The sequence below is a fragment of the Rana temporaria genome, chromosome 13 (genome assembly GCF_905171775.1).
Source record: "Rana temporaria chromosome 13, aRanTem1.1, whole genome shotgun sequence".
NCBI classification, from domain to species: domain Eukaryota; kingdom Metazoa; phylum Chordata; class Amphibia; order Anura; family Ranidae; genus Rana; species Rana temporaria.
Window position 1 is genome coordinate 111,265,326 of NC_053501.1, and position 22,854 is coordinate 111,288,179.

The window sequence follows — 22,854 nt, forward strand, 5'->3', positions numbered from 1 at the left end:
GTTGCGGCGGCGTAGCGTAAAAGGGGGCGGGCGTAAGCGCTTGTAATTCAAATGATCCGGTAGGGGGCGTGGATCATTTAAATTAGGCGCGTTCCCGCGCCGAACGTACTGCGCATGCGCCGTCCCTAAAATTTCCCGACGTGCATTGCGGTAAATGGCGTCGCAAAGCCGTCATTGGTTTCGACGTGAACGTAAATGGCGTCCAGCGGCATTCACGGATGACTTACGCAAACGACGTAAAATTTTCAAATCGTGACGCGGGAACGACGTCCATACTTAACATTGTCTGCGTCTCCTAATAGCAGGAGCAACGTTACGACGAAAACGACGTACGCAAACGACGTAAAAAACTACCGCCGGCCGCACGTACGTTCGTGAATCGGCGCAAGTATGTCATTTGCATACTCTACGCTGACAACTACGGGAGCGCCACCTAGCGGCCAGCGTGAGAATGCACCCTAAGATACGACGGCGTAAGACACTTATGCCAGTCGTATCTTAGGCTACAGTCGGCGTATCGAGCTTTCTGAATACAGAAAGTCGATACGCCGGCGCTACTTGGCACTTACGCGGCGTATCTATGGATACGCCGGCGTAATTGCTCTCTGAATCTACCCCACAGAGTGAGAACAGATACTGAGAATTACACCCGGGACAAGGGAAGTAGTACTGTGCAGAGTCCATACAGAAAAAGAACAGATACCGAGAATTACACTTGTGCTCAGTACCACTTCCCATACAGCCCTCAGATGGGGGAAGGGAGTACAATACTCACCATGGGGGTTACTATCCGTCCTCCATGGACATGCCAGCCGGAGCCGGAGATGATCCCCTTACCTTCACACCACTGAGCTTCCAAAGACTTCACCCGGCAGCCCCATAAACCCCCCCCCTCCCCCCACCGACACCAACTGACCCCCCCTCCCCCCACCGACACCAACTGACCCCCCCTCCCCCCACCGACACCAACTGACCCCCCCTCCCCCCCACCGACACCAACTGACCCCCCCCCCCCCCCACCGACACCAACTGACCCCCCCTCCCCCCACCGACACCAACTGACCAGCCCCCCCTCCATTCTATACCCACTTACAGTGCAATCAAAGAGGAACCAAGAACTGAGTCCTCTTCTACAATGATTGCAGGTGCCTCCTCTCCTCTAATGTCTGCACTAGACAATGCAGGCGGCATCCTTGCTGAATGACTACAGGAGATGGTCAGAGACTGCAGACATGATACAAGAGATGGTCAGAGACTGCAGACATGACACAGGAGATGGTCAGAGACTGCAGACATGATACAGGAGATGGTCAGAGACTGCAGACATGATACAGGAGATGGTCAGAGACTGCAGACATGATACAGGAGACGGTCAGAGACTGCAGACATGATACAGGAGACGGTCAGAGACTGCAGACATGATACAAGAGATGGTCAGAGACTGCAGACATGATACAGGAGATGGTCAGAGACTGCAGACATAACACAGGAGATGGTCAGACTGCAGACATGATACAGGAGATGGTCAGAGACTGCAGACATGATACAGGAGATGGTCAGAGACTGCAGACATGATACAGAGATGGTCAGAGACTGCAGACATGATACAGAGATGGTCAGAGACTGCAGACATGACACAGGAGATGGTCAGAGACTGCAGACATGATACAGGAGATGGTCAGAGACTGCAGACATGATACAGGAGATGGTCAGAGACTGCAGACATGATACAGGAGACGGTCAGAGACTGCAGACATGATACAGGAGACGGTCAGAGACTGCAGACATGATACAAGAGATGGTCAGAGACTGCAGACATGATACAGGAGATGGTCAGAGACTGCAGACATAACACAGGAGATGGTCAGACTGCAGACATGATACAGGAGATGGTCAGAGACTGCAGACATGATACAGGAGATGGTCAGAGACTGCAGACATGATACAGAGATGGTCAGAGACTGCAGACATGATACAGAGATGGTCAGAGACTGCAGACATAACACAGGAGATGGTCAGAGACTGAAGACATGAGACAAGAGATGGTCAGAGACTGCAGACATGATACAGGAGATGGTCAGAGACTGCAGACATGATACAGGAGATGGTCAGAGACTGCAGACATGATACAGGAGATGGTCAGAGACTGCAGACATGATACAGGAGACGGTCAGAGACTGCAGACATAGTACAGGAGATGGTCAGAGACTACAGACATAGTACAGGAGATGGTCAGAGACTACAGACATGATACAGGAGATGGTCAGAGACTGCAGACATGATACAGGAGATGGTCAGAGACTGCAGACATAATATAGGAGATGGTCAGACACTGCAGACATTCTACAGGAGATGGTCAGAGACTGCAGACAAGATACAGGACATGGTCAGAGACTGCAGACAAGATACAGGAGATGGTCAGAGACTGCAGACACAGTACAGGAGATGGTCAGAGACTGCAGACACAGTACAGGAGATGGTCAGAGACTGCAGACACAGTACAGGAGATGGTCAGAGACTGCAGACACAGTACAGGAGATGGTCAGAGACTGCAGACACAGTACAGGAGATGGTCAGAGACTGCAGACACAGTACAGGAGATGGTCAGAGACTGCAGACAAGATACAGGAGATGGTCAGAGACTGCAGACACAGTACAGGAGATGGTCAGAGACTGCAGACACAGTACAGGAGATGGTCAGAGACTGCAGACACAGTACAGGAGATGGTCAGAGACTGCAGACACAGTACAGGAGATGGTCAGAGACTGCAGACACAGTACAGGAGATGGTCAGCGACTGCAGACACAGTACAGGAGATGGTCAGAGACTACAGACATGATAAAGGAGATGGTCAGAGACTGCAGACATGATACAGGAGATGGTCAGAGACTGCAGACATGATACAGGAGATGGTCAGAGACTGCAGACATGATACAGGAGATGGTCAGAGACTGCAGACATGATACAGGAGATGGTCAGAGACTGCAGACATGATACAGGAGATGATCAGAGACTGCAGACATAGTACAGGAGATGATCAGAGACTGCAGACATGATACAGGAGATGGTCAGAGACTGCAGGCATGATACAGGAGATGGTTAGAGACTGCAGACATAATACAGGAGATAGTCAGAGACTGCAGGCATAATACAGGAGATGGTCAGAGACTGCAGACATGATACAGGAGATGGTCAGAGACTGCAGACATGATACAGGAGATGGTCAGAGACTGCAGGCATGATACAGGAGATGGTTAGAGACTGCAGACATAATACAGGAGATAGTCAGAGACTGCAGACATGATACAGGAGATGGTTAGAGACTGCAGACATAATACAGGAGATGGTCAGAGACTGCAGACATGATACAGGAGATAGTCAGAGACTGCAGACATGATACAGGAGATGGTCAGAGACTGCAGACATGATACAGGAGATGGTCAGAGACTGCAGGCATGATACAGGAGATGGTTAGAGACTGCAGACATAATACAGGAGATAGTCAGAGACTGCAGGCATAATACAGGAGATGATCAGAGATTATAGACATGATATCACTGTGATTTCTGGGGCCCTCAGCCCCCAATCCCAGGCACCTCTGATAATGTACACTATGACATGTCAGGAATGTCTTTATACAGCCTGGGGAGATGACAGGTCCACTTTACAATGAGACCCATGGCTGCCCCCTCCACCCCCTGTGTAAGAAGTCCTGATCCCCCCCCCATCGCTTCTCCTCACCACATCCAGAATATGTTTGTTTTGTCGATCTCCAGGCCGGTAACAACCCCCCCCATACATTATATATATATATAAACAGCCACCTGTTCCTCAGCAGGGGCCCCGGGGGCCGCGTTAAAAATAATCCAGCAAGACCCTTAAAGCTCTAAGACAACACAGAGGATGCCGGGGGGGATAACGACGCCCCTCCCCCGGGAACCATTACAAAAAGCTGTTCTGTACGGCCGAGATTTACACCGATTGTGTCCCCGCGGAACGGAACGCGCCTGATCTGCCAGGCCCTTACCGGGAGAAAACACAAGGGGGAGAGAAGGAGGGTTAGAATCCCTTTTTTTTGCCATCTGTGTCCCCTTGGCGAGATTTCCCTTTATTTCCTGTCCCATAATAACCACAACAGGAAGTGAGAAGAATCCCTGGAACTAGCGTCCCCATTGGAGGATTTCCTCTCTATTCCTGTTCCGGTGACAACCCAAAATGTGGGAATTTCCTTTCACCTTGGTTGATAATGGTCATCAGGAGAAATGCCATTGGACACAGCTGATCACATGGTAAAGGGCCGCTGTGATTGGCCCTTTACCCCGATCTGAGTCCAAAGGGGGCACGCGGGAGGTGCGATCGCGGGATGACGTCCATGTAAGCCTGCGCTGTGGCCATCTTTCGGCTAAATCGCGGGAGGGGAGGGGTTAATCTATTCTACTTTTTTTTTTACCGTATTTTTTCTATTTTATTCTTTTATTCTCTTTCCTATTTTTTTCTATTCAAATTCTAATTTATTCTATTCGAAATTCAGAAGACGGTTACATGCTGTCTATTTTATGCTATTCTATTGTTTTCTTCTATTCTATTTTTTTAATTATCTATTCTATTATTTTAATTTCTATTCTATTCCATTCTTTTTATTTCTATTCTATTATTTTCATTTCTATTCTAATATTTTCATTTCTATTCTACTCTTTTCATTTCTTTTCTATTCTATTCTTTTCATTTCTTTTCTACTCTACTCTATTCTAATTTATTATAATTTGGGAAGACGGTTGTGTTCTCTCTATTTGATTATTTTCAATTGTTTTTTTTTCTATTCATATTTTTTCCATTCTATTCTTTTATTTGATTATTTTCTATTCTATTCAGAATTTGAATTTCGGAAGACGGTTATATTCTTTCTATTTTATTCTATTGTTTTTTTTTCCTTTTCCATTCTATTCTTTTCTTTTCCTTTCAATTCCTTTATTTTGCATTATATTTTATTGTATTTTTGTTTTCAAATTTGATTTCGTTTTCTAACTTGATTCAAATTCTATTAGAATTTCGGACAAAATTTTGTTTTGTTATTTTGGATTTGTTTAAATTCTTTACTATTGTAACTCCGAATTTGGATACGTCTAAATCTCGGAATAACAATAAATGTGTCCAAATTTCGATTCGGAAGGGAGTGGGCCGCACGTGTCTAGTGGGAGACGGACAGAAGGGCGGTTCCCCCCCCCATCGGGAGACGTACAGGAGGGCGGTTCCCCCACCCAGCGGGAGACGGACGGGAGGGCGGTTCCCCCCCATCGGGAGACGGACAGGAGGGCGGTTCCCCCCCCATCGGGAGACGGACAGAAGGGCGGTTCCCCCCCATCGGGAGACGGACAGAAGGGCGGTTCCCCCCCATCGGGAGACGGACAGGAGGGCGGTTCCCCCCCCCATCGGGAGACGGACAGAAGGGCGGTTCCCCCCCCATCGGGAGACGGACAGGAGGGCGGTTTCCCCACCCATCGGGAGACGGACAGGAGGGCGGTTCCCCCCCATCGGGAGACGGACAGGAGGGCGGTTCCCCCACCCAGCATGAGACGGACAGGAGGGCGGTTCCCCCCCCATCGGGAGACGGACAGAAGGGCGGTTCCCCCCCATCGGGAGACGGACAGAAGGGCGGTTCCCCCCCATCGGGAGACGGACAGAAGGGCGGTTCCCCCCCCATCGGGAGACGGACAGAAGGGCGGTTCCCCCCCCATCGGGAGACGTACAGGAGGGCGGTTCCCCCACCCAGCGGGAGACGGACGGGAGGGCGGTTCCCCCCCATCGGGAGACGGACAGGAGGGCGGTTCCCCCACCCAGCATGAGACGGACAGGAGGGCGGTTCCCCCCCCATCGGGAGACGGACAGAAGGGCGGTTCCCCCCCATCGGGAGACGAACAGAAGGGCGGTTCCCCCCCATCGGGAGACGGACAGAAGGGCGGTTCCCCCCCCATCGGGAGACGGACAGAAGGGCGGTTCCCCCCCCATCGGGAGACGGACAGGAGGGCGGTTTCCCCACCCATCGGGAGACGGACAGGAGGGAGGCTTCCCCCCCCATCGGTAGACGGACGGGAGGGCGGTTCCCCCCCCAGCGGGAGACGGACGGGAGGGCGGTTCCCCCACCCAGCGGGAGACGGACGGGAGGGCGGTTCCCCCCCAGCGGGAGACGGACGGGAGGGCGGCTTCCCCTACCCAGCGGGAGACGGATGGGAGGGCGGTTCCCCCACCCAGCGGGAGACGGACGGGAGGGCGGTTCCCCCCCAGCAGGAGACGGACGGGAGGGCGGTTCCCCCCCCCATCGGGCGACAGACAGGAGGGCGGTTCCCCCACCCAGCGGGAGACCGACATGAGGGCGGTTCCCCCACCCAGCGGGAGACAGACAGGAGGGCGGTTCCCCCCCCATCTGGAGACGGACAGGAGGGCGGCTTTCCTCCCCCATCGAGAGACGGACAGGAGGGAGGCTTCCCCCCCCATCGGTAGACGGACGGGAGGGCGGTTCCCCCCCCAGCGGGAGACGTACAGGAGGGCGGTTCCCCACCCAGCGGGAGACGGACGGGAGGGTGGTTCCCTCCCCAAGCAGGAGACGAACAGGAGGGCGGTTCCCCCCCCAGCGGGAGACGGACGGGAGGGCGCCCCCCCCCCAGCGGGAGAAGGACGGGAGGATGGCTTCCCCCAGCGGGGCGGCTCCGCCCCCCCCCCCCAACCTCCTTACCTTAGGAGGCAGATGACAAGGATCCAGGGAAGGGCTGCTGCTCCTGGCTCCATCTACGCCTCCCTCCGGGGCCATTGCTTCTCCTCCTGGCTAAACAGGAAGTGGGTCCTGAGACCCGATTGGTCAAGAATCCTAAGACTCCCGGGCCAATCGGGTCTCAGGACCCACATCCTGATTGTCCGGGAGGAGAATCAGGAAAACAATAGCGAACATTAATTTGCTATTGCCGCACAACTGGGTGGGTGCAGGGCGCATTGCACTGCGCCCCGAGCCCACCCTTTTTTTAAGCCAATTAGAGACTGAGGCTTAAATCACGTGCTTCTAAAAAAAAAAAAAATACATTCGATTCCATGCGTCCAGCGCCCTGCATGTATATTAGGGGCCAAGCACTTGGATTAGGGGGGGGCAGCGCCCCTGCGCCCCTTATGGACGAGACCTTATATTCACAGCGGCAGCATCCTAAACTTTATTTTGCTTAATTCCGTATTAATGCCAATAAATACCTGACAGGGGGTCTAATATTTCACCACTTCATCCCCCCCAAAAGAAAGAAAAAACAGGCAATAGATTTACAGTGTATTACCAAAAGTATTGGGACGCCTGCCTTTACACGCACATGAACTTTAATGGCGCCACAGTCTTCGTCCGTAGGGTTCAATATTGAGTTGGCCCCGCCCTTTGCAGCTATAACAGCTTCAACTCTTCTGGGAAGGCCGTCCACAAGGTTTAGGAGGGTGTCTATGGGGATGTTTGACCATTCTTCCAGAAGCGCATTTGTGAGGTCAGGCACTGATGTTGGATGAGAAGGCCTGGCTCGCAGTCTGCACTCTAATTCATCCCAAATGTGTTCTTTCGGGTTGAGGTCAGGACTCTGTGCAGGCCAGTCAAGTTCCTCCACCCCAAACTCGCTCATCCATGGGGTAGATTCAGAGAGCAATTGCGTCTGCGTAACCATAGTTACGCAGCGCAATTGCTTACTTGCGGCGGCGTATCGAATGCTCCTGATTCAGGAACCTCGATACGCCGACTGCAGCCTAAGATATGCCTGGCATAAGGCTCCTTATGCCGTCATATCTTAGGCTGCATTCTTACGCAGGCCGCTAGGTGGCATTCCCGTAGTGGTCAGCGTAGAGTATGCAAATTGCATACTAACGCCAATTCACAACCGTACGCGCACCCTGCGTACGCAGTTTACGTCATTTGCGTACGTCGGTTTTTGCGTAAGGCTGCCCCTGCTACGTATACCCGTCGTTCCCGCGTCGCAAATTTAAAATTTAACGTTGTTTGAATCGTGAATGGCGCTGGACGCCATTCACGTTCACTTTGAAGCAAATGACGTCCTTGCGACGTCTTTGCCGCAATGCACGTCGGGAAAGTTTCCCGACGGAGCATGCGCACTACGTTCGGCGCGGGGAACGCGCCTAATTTAAATGATCCACGCCCCCTTAGAGATCATTTAAATTGCGCGCTCTTACGCCGGGCATTTTTCAGGAGCGCCCACGCAATTTACGGAGCTACCGCTCCGTGAATCAAGCGTAGCGCAGGTAATTTACGGAGGCGCAGCGGCAAAACGGTGCGCTGCGCCTCCGTAAAACCTGTGCAAATCTAACGGAATCTACCCCAGTGCAGGTAAACAGACATCAAGTAGGTAGGAGGCAGACTGCCCCCCCCCCCCCCCGAGTATCTATCACTCTCAGTGCCATCATGGTGCCCCCAATTTCGGGGCAGCGTGGGCTCAAGGACCAGCTGCTTTGGGGAAAGTGCTGGGGGCCCTGGGCAGTGCCCTCTCATTAAGACAGCCCCCCCAGGTGTGCCCTCTCATTAAGACTGCCCTGCATCAAAGTTCACGTGGCAGGCGTCCCAATACTTTTGACAATATAGCGAATCTTCCCACCTCTGGGTTTTGGGTGGTCTCACCCCTCTTGCTGAAACAGGTCAGCACTTCTTCAGCAGGTGGAGATAAAGAAACATAAAGAAATGAAACCGAATCATTTTTGGTGGGTCGGTTGGCACAAAAGCCAAACCACAATAGCATGCCAACCGGCGAGTACGTTGAAAGCAGATCGCAAGCTCTTGTGTCCATTTCAATGTTAAAAAAATAAATAAAGTTTCCTCCGATCTCCGTCCGGCGCACACGTGCAGCCGCCCCCTCCGATATGGTGCTGAACTCTCTGTGTCCCCTGAACTGGGTTATTCCTGGCGCCAGACCCCCCCCCACCTATTGGGTTACCAGCTGTACGCTCCGCCACAAGTGATATTTACGTCTCTCCCGAAATTTTGCCAAAACTTCACAGAACGACTCCCAAAAATCGAAAAAGAACGACCTCTAACCGGTGCCAGCCGTAGCCTATTCCCCCGACTCCCATATAAAGAAGGGCAATTAGAGATATTGAGACGCCAAACCGGCAAGGAGGAAAATAACCAATGTCACCGGATTGTAGGAAGCGGAGGGAAGATCGTGTGGATGGAAGAGATACAAAGTAACAAATTTTGGTAAAATTTGCTGGTAAATAATATGTAGCCGTGCCGGAGAAGGGAGCTTACCTTGTACTGTGCTCGCCTGCTGAGTGAGGGATCTGGGTGGCAAGGGGATACTTCAGCGAGGGGTGTGACTGGCTGTCACTGGCATGCAGCTGGTGCACCGATCACCCCCCTCCCCCCCTTCCTATAGACACCTAGTGGACAGTTAGTAGAACTGCAAGGTGGATTGTCCATCAGCTGTTCGAAAAAGTCATTAGAGCACGTGTTTAGGTCCGGGTGTTAAAGAGACCCTGTCCCCCGACAACGAGCTTCACATTTAAAGCCGGATTCTAGATGATGTTCTTCTCTTTTACTGCTTTCTTAGGGCAGCTGTTGGGGCGACATCGATGTGACCCGTCTAAGTGCACGGGGATGCAGCGGCTGTGCGGACACAGACACACAAAATGGGCACAGGGTGTACACATGGTCCTCCTCCGAAGAGAAAGGATCCTAATCCTGATTCCCCCCCCCTCCCCGGGGGTGCAAGGCTCCTGACAGGGACTGGAGAACTCATAGTCCACTCTGCCGAAATCAGGGGGTCCACTTTCTTCTGGAGGCCTGCCGAAGCAAGACCAACCCAATACCACAGATCACCCCAATTCCTGGACCTTCATACATCAGATCACCCCAATTCCTGGACCTTCATACATCAGATCACCCCAATTCCTGGACCTTCATACATCAGATCACCCCAATTCCTGAACCTTCACCCCTCAGGTCACCCCAATTCCTGCACCTTCACCCCTCAGGTCACCCCAATTCCTGCACCTTCATACATCAGATCACCCCAATCCCTGGACCTCCACCCCTCAGGTGACCCCAATTCCTGAACCTTCATACATTAGATCACCCCAATTCCTGGACCTTCACCCCTCGGATCACTCCAATTCCTGCACCTTCACCCCTCAGATCACCCCAATCCCTGGACCTTCATACCTGAGGTCACCCCAATTCCTGCACCTTCACCCCTCAGATCACCCCAATTCCTGCACCTTCACCCCTCAGATCACCCCAATTCCTGCACCTTCACCCCTCAGATCACCCCAATTCCTGCACCTTCAAATCAGATGACCCCAATTCCTGCACCTTCACACCTCAGATCACCCCAATCCCTGGACCTTCATACCCGAGGTCACCCCAATTCCTGCACCTTCACCCCTCAGATCACCCCAATTCCTGCACCTTCACCCCTCAGATCACCCCAATTCCTGCACCTACATATCAGATCACCCCAATTCCTGCACCTTCATACCTCAGATCACCCCAATTCTTGCACCTTCATATCAGATCACCCCAATTCCTGCACCTTCACCCCTCAGATCACCCCAATTCCTGCATATTCACACCCCAGAATAACCAGGTGCATGGGGGCCCCATAATAATCTTTTGTTGCATTAACTTGCCATCTGTCCAGGATTTGCTGGCGCAGTCATGCATTTTACTAAACTGTCCCGGTATGGCTGTGTCCCAGGAAGCATCCCAGAACCTGTACTGTGCCCTCCTGTTCCCAGTATTGTGCCCTCTTGATCTCCTGTACTGTGCCCTCCTGTTCCCAGTATTGTGCCCTCCTGTCCCCAGTATTGTGCTCTCCTGATCCCCTGTACTCTTCCCTCCTGTTCCCCAGTACTGTGCCCCCCTGCTCCCAGCATTGTGCCCTCCTGTTCCCAGTATTGTGCCCTCCTGTCCCCAGTATTGCGCTCTCCTGATCCCCTGTACTCTTCCCTCCTGTTCCCCAGTACTGTGCCCCCCTGCTCCCAGCATTGTGCCCTCCTGTTCCCAGTATTGTGCCATCCTGTCCCCAGTATTGCGCTCTCCTGATCCCCTGTACTGTGCCCTTCTGATCTCCTGCACTGTGCCCTCCTGTTCCCAGTATTGTGCCCTCTTGATTTTTGGCAAGTTTTCTTATTGTTAAAAATCGATTTTATTGAAAGTACTAATGAATATATGTTTATTTCCATCAACTATTTATACTTTCATTTTTGAGAGTCGGTGTGTAAATGTTGGCAGGCTGGTAGGGGGTCCTAGTGCATTACTTTGCCCAGGGGCCTATGGCGCTATTAAGACGGCCCTGCCTGTCGAAGGTTCCGTCGCATTAATCTGGGAACAAGTGTGCATGTCAATGAAGACAGAGATGTTTGTTTAGCTGCCCCGGGACCACCTGTCCTGTCTGGGGGGATCGAAGGTGGAGGGGGGGGGGGGAAGGGAATTTGCAGGAAACAGTCAGGGACCATTTACATTAATGGGTTGTGGTTAACGTACATACCTTGCATTCATTTTTCAATAACACCCCAAAACACTAAGGCAACACCCCCGTGCTGCATCACAACACATGTCAGTGCACTTCAGCGCATTGCGTAACAAAAAAAGAGGGTCACTGGTTGGCACAGTGGGACGTGTTGGCAGTTGACAGCCTATCGATTTGAATGCACCTTAACGCACCACAAAGAAATAAAAATAGGCTCTCACACAATACACACTGGCCCAGATTCAGGTAGAATTTGCCCCTTTTTTACGGAGGCACAGGGCAACGTTTTTGCCCTGCGCCCCCGCAAATTTACTGCGCTACCCGCGATTCACAGAGCAGTAGCTCCGTAAATTGCGGGGGCGCTGTGTAAACTTGCCCTGCGTAAGGGCGCCTAATGTACATGATCCCGTAGGGGGCGGGAATCATTTAAATTAGGCGCGCTCCCGCGTAGAGCGCATGCTCCGTCGGGAAACTTTCCCGACGTGCATTGCGGCAAATGACGTCGCAAGGACATCATTTGCTTCAGAGTGAACGTGAATGGCGTCCAGCGCCATTCACGAATCACTTACGCAAACGACGTAACATTCAAATATCGCGACGCGGGAACGACGGGTATCCTTTAGCATTGGCTGCGCGTGCTATTAGGATGTGCAACCTTACGCGAAACCCGCCGTACGCAAACTACGTAAATTGCGTATGCAGGGCTCGCGCAACATTGTGAATCGGTGTTAGTATGCAATTTGCATACTATAGACTGAGCACAATGGGAGCGCCCCCTAGCGGTCATCGCAAGAATGCAGCCTTAAATATGCGTGGCATAAGAGCCTTATGCCGCGCAGATTTTAGGCTGCAGTCGGCGTTACGATGTTCCTGAATCAGGAGCATTCGCTACGCCGGAGCAAGTAAGCAATTGCGCTGTGTAACCTATGGTTACACAGGCGCAATTGCTTCTTGAATCTGGGCCACTAAATATAAGGCTATGTAACGACACGCGTCAAACCCTCCCGTAACTCTGCTCTCTCCTTGTGCAGAGTGACTGTCTTGTCTCTGCCCCTTTCCTGCAGTGGGTGGAGCCTGCAGGGTCCCCTCCTATAACTCTGCTCTCTCCTTGTGCAGGGTGACTCGTCTCCGCCCCTTTTCTGCAATGGGTGGAGTCTGCAGGGTCCCCTCCCGTAACTCTGCTCTCTCCTTGTGCAGAGTGACTGTCTTGTCTCTGCCCCTTTCCTGCAGTGGGTGGAGCCTGCAGGGTCCCCTCCTATAACTCTGCTCTCTCCTTGTGCAGGGTGACTCGTCTCCGCCCCTTTTCTGCAATGGGTGGAGTCTGCAGGGTCCCCTCCTATAACTCTGCTCTCTCCTTGTGCAAGGTGACTGGTCTTGTCTCTGCCCCTTTTCTACAGTGGGTGGAGCCTGCTGGGTCCCCTCCCATAACTTGGCTCTCTCCTTGTGCAGGGTGACTGTCTTGTCTCTGCCCCTTTCCTGCAGTGGGTGGAGCCTGCAGGGTCCCCTCCCATAACTTGGCTCTCTCCTTGTGCAGGGTGACTGTCTTGTCTCTGCCCCTTTCCTGCAGTGGGTGGAGCCTGCAGCGTCCCCTCCCATAACTCGCCTCTCTCCTTGTGCAGGGTGACTGTCTTGTCTCTGCCCCTTTCCTGCAGTGGGTGGAGCCTGCAGGGTCCCCTCCCATAACTCTGCTCTCTCCTTGTGCAGAGTGACTGTCTTGTCTCTTCCCCTTTCCTGCAGTGGGTGGAGCCTGCAGGGTCCCCTAACATACCCTGCACAAGGAGAGAACAGAGTTATATTAGGGGACCCTGCAGGCTCCACCCACTGCAGGAAAGGGGCAGAGACGAGACCGTTACCCTGCACAAGGAGAGAACAGAGTTAACGGTCTCGTCTCTGCCCCTTTCCTGTAGTGGGTGGAGCCTGCAGGGTCCCCTCCTTTAACTCTGCTCTCTCCTTGTGCAGGGTGACTGGTCTTGTCTCCGCCCCTTTTCTACAGTGGGTGGAGCCTGCAGGGTTCCCTCCTATAGCTCTGCTCTCTCCTTGTGCAGGGTGATTGGTCTTGTCTCTGCCCCCCTTCTGTAGTGGGTGGAGCCAACCGAGTCCCTCCCACATCTCTGCTCTCTCTCCTTTTGCAGGGTGACAGCTCTTGTCCCCACCCCTTTCCTGCAATGGGTGGAGCCTGCTGGGTCCCTCCCATAGCTCTCTCTCCTTGTGCAGGGTGACTGCTCTTGTCCCCACCCCTTTCATGCAGTGGGTGGAGCCTGCTGGGTCCCAGGATTGGGTCACAGAGCTGAAGAACGGGGAGAGGTAAGTGTAAACAAACCTTTCCCTGTTCTTCCTAGTGACAGTGTCACTGATCGTCTGTTCCCTGTCATAGGGAATGACAATCAGTGATGTCACACGCCAAGCCACGCCCCCACACAGTAAGAATCACTCATTAGGGTCAGTATAATTTTCACAGTAATCAGTGCATTTGTATAGCACTGATCGCTGTAAAAATGACAGTGGTCCCCAAAATAGTGTCAAAATTGTCCGATGTGTCCGCCATAATGTCGCAGTCACGATAAAAAAATCGCTGATCGCTGCCATTACTAGTTAAAAATAAAAAATGGCAAGTTAGTCTTACCGGTAACTTGTTTTCCAATAGGCTTTCAGGACAGCACCGGAGAGATCATGGCTCCTCCCTCCACAGGAAACACCTCCTCCATCCAAAGTTCAAAAGGAGGCCTTCCCATCACAATCGTCAGTTGTTTGTAGAGACCTCCAGCCCCGGCTGCAACACATAAGTGACAGTTATTACATAGTATTACAGCAGTATCATCATACAGTATATGAAAACCAAGGGCGGGTTACTGCTGTCCTGAAAGCCTATTGGAAAACAAGTTACCGGTAAGACTAACGTGCAATTTTCCCAAAAACGGCTTTCAGGACAGCACCTGAGAGGACAGTCGAGACTTACCCCCTTAGGGCGGGACTACAGCCTGTAAGACTTTTCTCCCGAAAGCCTGGTCGTCTGCCGTCATTAACCAGTTTCCGACCGCCGCATGTACATATACGTCGGCAGAATGGCACATACAGGCACATGGGCGTACCTGTACGTCCCTGCTAGACGTGGGTCGGGGGTCCGATCGGGACCCCCCCCCGCTACACGCGGCGGTCGGGTTCCCTTGGGGAGCGATCCGGGACGACGGCGCGGCTATTTGTTTTTAGCCGCTCCGTCGTGATCGCTCCCCGGAGCTGAAGAACTGCTTCACTGTGGCGGCGCATCGATCGAGTGATCCCTTTTATAGGGAAGACTCGATCGATGACGTCATTCCTACAGCCACACCCCCCTACACTAGTAAACACACACTAGGTGATCCCTAAATGTTACAGCGCCCCCTGTGGTTAACTCCCAAACTGCAACTGTCATTTTCACAATAAAGAATGCAATTTAAATGCATTTTTTGCTGTGAAAATGACAATGGTCCCAAAAATGTGTCAAAATTGTCCGAAGTGTCCGCCATAATGTCGCAGTCACGAAAAAAATCGCTGATCGCCGCCATTAGTAGTAAAAAAAATTAAAAATAAAAAAATGCAATGAAACTATCCCCTATTTTGTAAACGCTATAAATTTTGCGCAAACCAACCGATAAACGATTATTGCGATTTTTTTTACCAAAAATAGGTAGAAGAATACGTATCGGCCTAAACTGAGGAAAAAAAAAATTTTATATATGTTTTTGGGGGATATTTATTACAGCAAAAAGTAAAAAATATTGCTTTTTTTAAAATTGTCGCTCTATTTTTGTTTATAGCGCAAAAAATAAAAACCGCAGAGGTGATCAAATACCACCAAAAGAAAGCTCTATTTGTGGGGAAAAAAGGACGCCAATTTTGTTTGGGAGCCACGTCGCACGACCGCGCAATTGTCTGTTAAAGCGACGCAGTCCCGAACTGTAAAAACCCCTTGGGTCTTTAGCCAGCATATTGGTCCGGGGCTTAAGAGGTTAAATCTAGTCCATAATGACGGGCAAAGGTAGACAAGTTCGACCAGGTAGCTGCTCTGCAGATCTGATCGGGGGTGGCACCAGCTCTTTCTGCCCAACTTACCGCTGCTGCTCTAGTAGAGTGAGCATGTACATTTTCTGGACACTCCTGTCCTGAAGCTGCATATGCATTTGCGATAGCCATTCTGAGCCATCTAGCTACGGTTCCTTTCGAGGCTTGCTTATCTTTTCTACTACCAGAAAATAATTAAAATAAAGCGTCTGAACGTCTATACACTTTTGTGGCTTCCAGGTAACACAAAACTGCTCTTCTAACATCCAGGGAATGGAATTCCTCTTCCTTTTTTCCTTTGGGATTAGAGCAAAATGTAGGAAGAACTATTTCCTGAGATCGATTCTTGATCGAAGCAACCTTCGGCAAAAAAATTGTGTCTGGCTTCAAAACAATTCTATCTGGAAAAATTAAACAAAAAGGCTCCCTGATAGAGAAGGCTTGTAGCTCGCTAATCCTTCGAGCTGTTGTAACAGCCACTGAAAAAACGTTTTTTTAAAGTTAATGGGCCAGATTCACATAGCGCAGCGGATCTATAGATCCGCTCGTTCTACGTGAATTAAGATCCGCTCCCGCAAGTTTAGGAGGCAAGTGGCTAATTCACAAACAACTTACCTCCAAACTTGCGACGGCGGATCCTAAATCCCCCGGCGGAATTCAAATTCCGCGGCTAGGGGAGTGTACTATTTAAATCAGGCGCGTTCCCGCGCCGATTTAAATGCGCAGGCGCCGTCCGCGAAATTTCCCGGCGTGCATTGCTCCCAACGTCGGCTATACTTAACATTGGCTGCGCCTGATAAAAGAAGGGGTAAGTATACGACGGGAAAACCGCTACGGAAACGACGTAAGAACACTGCGAGGGGTCCGCGTACGTTCGTGAATTTGCGTATCTCGCTGATTTACATATTATTTATCGTAAATCAGCGGGAACGCTCCTGGCACCATTTTTAAATTGAAAAAAAGATCCGACAGTGTAACACAGTGTAACACTGTCAGATCTTAGCCCTATCTATGCGTATCTGATTCTATGAATCAGGCGCATAGATAGGACCAGTGTAAGTCAGAGATACGATGGTGTATCAGGAGATAAACCGTCGTATCTCTTTGTGAATCTGGCCCGATAATTTTAGGGAGACTAAACAACGGTTCAAAAGGTACCCTGGTCAGGGCCTGTAATACCACTGGCAAATCCCATGACGGACAATCTTTCACCACTACTGGTCTAGATCTAGTAAGGGCCTTAACCACTTAAGCCCCGGACCAATATGCAGCCTAAAGACCCAAGGTGTTTTTACAGTTCGGGACTGCGTCGCTTTAACAGACAATTGCGCGGTCGTGCGACGTGGCTCCCAAACAAAATTGGCGTCCTTTTTTCCCCACAAATAGAGCTTTCTTTTGGTGGTATTTGATCACATCTGCGGTTTTTAGTTTTTGCGCTATAAACAAAAATAGAGCGACAATTTTGAAAAAAAAAGCAATATTTTTTACTTTTTGCTGTAATAAATATCCCCCAAAAACATATATAAAAACATTTTTTTTCCTCAGTTTAGGCCGATACGTATTCTTCTACCTATTTTTAGTAAAAAAAAAATCGCAATAAGCGTTTATCGATTGGTTTGCGCAAAATTTATAGTGTTTACAAAATAGGGGATAGTTTTATTGCATTTTTATTATTTTTTTTTTTTTTACTACTAATGGCGGCGATCAGCAATTTTTTTCGTGACTGCGACATTATGGCGGACACTTCGGACAATTTTGACACATTTTTGGGACCATTGTCATTTTCACAGCAAAAAATGCATTTAAATTGCATTCTTTATTGTGAAAATGACAGTTGCAGTTTGGGAGTTAACCACAGGTGGCGCTGTAGGAGTTAGTGTTCACCTAGTGTGTGTTTACAACTGTTTGGGGGTGTGGCTGTAGGAATGACGTCATCGATCGTGTCTTCCCTATAAAGGGAATGACGCGATCGATGCGCCGCCATAGTGAAGGACGGGGAAGCCGTGTTTACACACGGCTCTCCCCGTTCTTCAGCTCCGGGGAGCGATCGCGACGGAGCGGCTATAAACAAATAGTCGCGCCGTGGTCCCGGATCGCTCCCCGAGCGGACCCGACCTCCGCATGTAGCGGGGGGGGGGTCCCGATCGGACCCCCCACCCGCTAATAGGCGAGGACGTACGTGTACGCCCATGTGCCTGTACGTGCCATATTGTGGACGTATATGTACATGCGGGGGTCGGGAAGTGGTTAAAGAACCTTTTTTACTAAAGGTTCCGAGGAAACTGCCTTTTCCAGAAATACCCCCAGAGCGGCCACCTGGACCTTGAGGGTACTGACCGCTAGCCCCTTGTCGGCCCCTTCCTGTAGGAATTCTAGGACGGAAGAAATTTGTATTAAAGACCTACCGGAAGCCGTGCACCAGGAATTAAAAACCTTACAGACCTTGGAATAAATCGACCTAGTAACCCGTTTCCTGCTGGATAAGAGGGTCGCTATTAATCTAGGTGAGAAACCTTTCCTCCTGAGGACAGAGGCGTTGCTAGGGGGGTGCGGCCCGCACCGAGTGACACCCACTAGAGGGGTGACACCATCCCGATTTAAAAAAAAAAAAAAAAAAAAAAATTTTATCTGACATGTGGGGGACAGCCCCTCCCCGCGACTGCAGCGATGAGCGCCGCGGAATCGGAGCGCCGAGGTACAAGAGGAGGGGGGTTGCGGGGTGACACCGCAGCACCATCCATCCCCTCCTCTCACAGCCACAGGCTGTTAGCGGTGCTCGGCAGTCGGCACAGCCCCCTCCTCTCTGTTTGTGTGTACAGAGGGGGAGGGGCCCTTCTGTCCATGTGCCGTGGCGCTGCCTGCGATGATCTGAGGTACTGAATGGGGAGGGGGGGTGTTTGCACCTGGGGGGATTTCACTGAAGGGGGGGGTGTTTGCACTGAGGGGGGGTTGTACTAAGGGGGTGTTTGCACTGAGGGGGTTTTTCACTAAGGGGGTTTGCACTGGGGGGGTGTCTGCACTAAGGGGGTGTCTGCACTGAAGGGGGTCTGTGTAACATGCAGGGGTCCAGAGTTGCAGGGAGCTGTGTAATGTAAAGGGGTGCAGTGATGCAGGGGGCTATAAGATGTAAAGGGGTCCAGTGGTGCAGGATGCTGTGTAATGTAAAGGGGGTGCAGTGATGCAGGGTGCTGTGTAATGTAAAGGGGTGCAGTGATGCAGGGTACTGTGTACATTTAAAGGGGTCCAGTGATGCAGGAGGCTGTGTAATGTAAAGAGGTCCAGAGGTGCAGGGTGCTGTGTAATGTAAAGGGGTCCAGAGGTGCAGGGTGCTGTGTAATGTAAAGAGGTCCAGAGGTGCAGGGTGCTGTGTAATGTAAAGGGGTCCAGAGGTGCAGGGGGCTATGTGATGTAAGGGGGTCCAGTGGTGCAGAGGGCTGTGTAATGTAAAGGGGTCCAGAGGTGCAGGGTGCTGTGTAATGTAAAAGGGTCCAGAGGTGAAGGGGGCTGTGAGATGTAAAGGGGTCCAGTGATACAGGGTGCTGTGTAATTTTAAAGGGGTCCAGTGATGCAGGGTGCTGTGTAATTTTAAAAGGGTCCAGTGATGCAGGGTACTGTGTAATTTTAAAGGGGTCCAGTGATGCAGGGGGCTGTGTAATGTAAAGGGGTCCAGTGATGCAGGGGGCGGTGTAATGTAAAGGGGTCCAGTGATGCAGGGGGCGGTGTAATGTAAAGGGGTCCAGTGATGCAGGGGGCTGTGTAATGTAAAGGGGTCCAGTGATGCAGGGGGCGGTGTAATGTAAAGGGGTCCAGTGATGCAGGGGGCTGTGTAATATAAAGGGGTCCAGTGATGCAGGGTGCTGTGTAATTTTAAAGGGGTCCAGTGATGCAGGGTGCTGTGTAATTTTAAAGGGGTCCAGTGATGCAGGGGGCTGTGTAATGTAAAGGGGTCCAGTGATACAGGGGTCCAGTGATGCAGGGGGTTGTGTAATGTAAAGGGGTCCAGTGATGCAGGGGGCTGTGTAATGTAAAGGGGTCCAGTGATGCAGGGGGCTGTGTAATGTAAAGGGGTCCAGTGATGCAGGGGGCTGTGTAATGTAAAGGGGTCCAGTGATGCAGGGGGCTGTGTAATATAAAGGGGTCCAGTGATGCAGGGGGCTGTGTAATGTAAAGGGGTCCAGTGATGCAGGGGGCTGTGTAATGTAAAGGGGTCCAGTGATGCAGGGGGCTGTGTAATGTAAAGGGGTGCAGTCATGCAGGGTGCTGTGTAATGTAAAGGGGTCCAGTGATGCAGTTGTGGAGAGGGGTACACAGTAGTAACAAAAAGATATTGAAGGATGCAGAGGTATGCAGGGGGCACAGTGGGGTGTTTTTACATTTTAACGTGTGTGGGGGGGGGGTGCCAGATAGGGGTGTAACGGATCAAAAAACTCACGGATCGGATCGATCCTCGGATCAGGAGTCACGGATCGGATCATTTTCGGATCAGCGCAAAAAAAAAAATGTGTGTGTGTATATATATATATATACATACACACACACACACACACACACACACACACACACACACACATACATTTCACGGGTGGATTAAAGAGGAAGCAGGTGAGGCTGTTTGGGACTTGTTAAAAGTACAATCTTGATGTTTTTACAGATATATATATATATATATATATATATACATATATATATATAATTATATATAGCTGTAAAAACATCAAGATTGTACTTTTAACAAGTCCCAAACAGCCTCACCTGCTTCCTCTTTAATCCACCCGTGAAATGTGCTCTCCCCCCCCCCCCTCCTCCTCTCACACTAGTGCTTCTCTGCTAATATTCCCTCTCCATGTCGGCTTGCCAGAGCCCAGTGCACAGCGTGACACGCCTCCCCGGGGAGGCGGGGAGGCGTGTCACGCTGGGCTCTGGCAAGCAGACTGGGTGGAGCAAGATCGCTCCGGAGCTAGGCCGAAGCCGGGGACTTTCCTAGGCCTAGGCTCCGGAGCGCTCCGCGGATCGCGGGGTGTGCCGATCCGAACGGGGTGGCCCGTTCGGATCACGGATCGGTGACGATCCGTTACACCCCTAGTGCCAGATATTGGATCCGCCCCGGGTGCCAAATGCTCTAGGTACGCCCCTGGCCTATAGGCTCCTGAGATGTGAATTCCGGTTCTGGAGAAAGAGAGGTGGGGGGGAGGGGACAAAGAAAAATGGAGAGAAAGAAGAAGGGATAGAATGAACAAGAAAGATGGATAGGGACAGAGAGAAAAGGGGAAGAAAGGAGAACAGAGAGCAAACAGTAGGGTAAAAAATATTTGAAAAATGTTATTGGGGCGGGGTGACACCATATTTTACCGCACCAGGTGACACCAACCCTAGTGACGCCACTGCCTGAGGAGCTGCTCCTCAGAAACCAGGCTGTGAGGTTTAGCTTTTTAAGGTCCTGATGAAACAGAGGACCCTGTAGAAGCAAATCCTCTCTCAATGGTAGGTGCCAGTAAGGTCTGACTGGCATCTGCAGAAGGGCCGAAAACCATTCCTTTTTAATCATCTCCGTGATTAAAGAGTGTACTGGAAACACCCGGCCTTTAGTATCCCCTAGACCCGCATACATACGGTCATGAAGGGAAAGCTCTCTTTTCTCTTCCTCTATCCCCAGCGTCGTATGAATAACCTTCAAGAGCCCTGCAACCTCCTCCAGAGACAATTTGTATTTTGAAGCAGACTCAGCTTCATTGTCTTCGGAGTCGAGTCCCCCGAGACTTCCTGTGGAGTTTCTTGAGAGGCTGGGGTGACCGACACCTGTTCGTTTACTGAAGAGAAGAGTGAAACTCCAGGTTCTTCTACAGGCTGTCCTAAGTTAGACCTGAAAGCCTGAAAAGTGGTACGAAGTTCCTCCTTAAGGGTGGACACTGAGGGCCAGATTCACAAAGAGATACGACGGTGTATCTACAGATATCTACAGATACACCATCGTATCTCTGACTTACACTGGTCCTTTCTATGCGCCTGATTCATAGAATCAGTTATGCATAGATAGGGCTAGATCTGACAGTGTTACACTGTGTTACACTGTCGGATCTTTTTTTCAATTTAAAAATGGCGCCGGGGGCGTTCCCGCTGATTTACGATAAATAATATGTAAATCAGCGAGATACGCAAATTCACGAACGTACGCGGACCCGTCGCAGTGTTCTTACGTCGTTTCCGTAGCGGTTTTCCGTCGTATACTTACCCCTTCTTTTATCAGGCGCAGCCAATGTTAAGTATAGCCGGCGTTCCCGCATCGAATTTAAATTTTTTAACGTCGTTTGCGTAAGTCGTTCTCGAATACGGACGGACGTCGTTTACGTAAGCGTCGCAACCACTGACGTCCTAGCGACGTCAGTGGAAGCAATGCACGCCGGGAAATTTCGCGGACGGCGCCTGCGCATTTAAATCGGCGCGGGAACGCGCCCGATTTAAATAGTACACTCCCCTAGCCGCGGAAATTTGAAATCCGCCGGGGGATTTAGGATCCGCCGTCGCAAGTTTGGAGGTAAGTTGTTTGTGAATTAGCCACTTGCCTCCTAAACTTGCGGGAGCGGATCTTAATTCACGTAGAACGAGCGGATCTATAGATCCGCTGAGCTACGTGAATCTGGCCCTGTGTCCCCACACAAGGACGGAGTTTCCTTTAGGACATTGATGGGATACGGTTCCGGATTAAAAAACGCCGCTGCGCTGATCCGGAAATGGAAATACCCATCCGAAGGCACCAGGTGACCCTGCCTTCCCCCCCCTGCGTCGGAAATGACGTCACGCGCCGACCCGGAAGCGCAACCACTTCCTGCATTGCAGGCGCGTCCGAGGCCCTCCTCGGACGCCGGAGCCTGTTTGGTTCCAGGCTCCAATAGAAAAAAAACGGCTGCCTCCCCCGGGCGTACAGGCTCTCCCCGAGCACGGGAGAGGGAGCCCACGGGACCAGGACACAGCGAGGCAAGTGGGAGGGTCAGCTCCATAAGAAAAAAAAAAGGTAAGTGAGAACCCACGTCTCCCAGGCAATACCTGAAAGTTCATGGCCCCTCACCGGAGGTGTTCCTCCAGCTGGAGGAAACACAAACAACTGACGATTGTGATGGGAAGGCCTCCTTTTGAACTTTGGATGGAGGAGGTGTTTCCTGTGGAGGGAGGAGCCATGATCTCTCAGGTGCTGTCCTGAAAGCCGTTTTGGGAAAATAAATTAATAAAAAATGCCATAAAACTATCCCCTATTTTGTAGACGCGATAACTTTTGCGCAAACCAAATCAATAAACGCTTATTGCGATTTTTATTACCAAAAATAG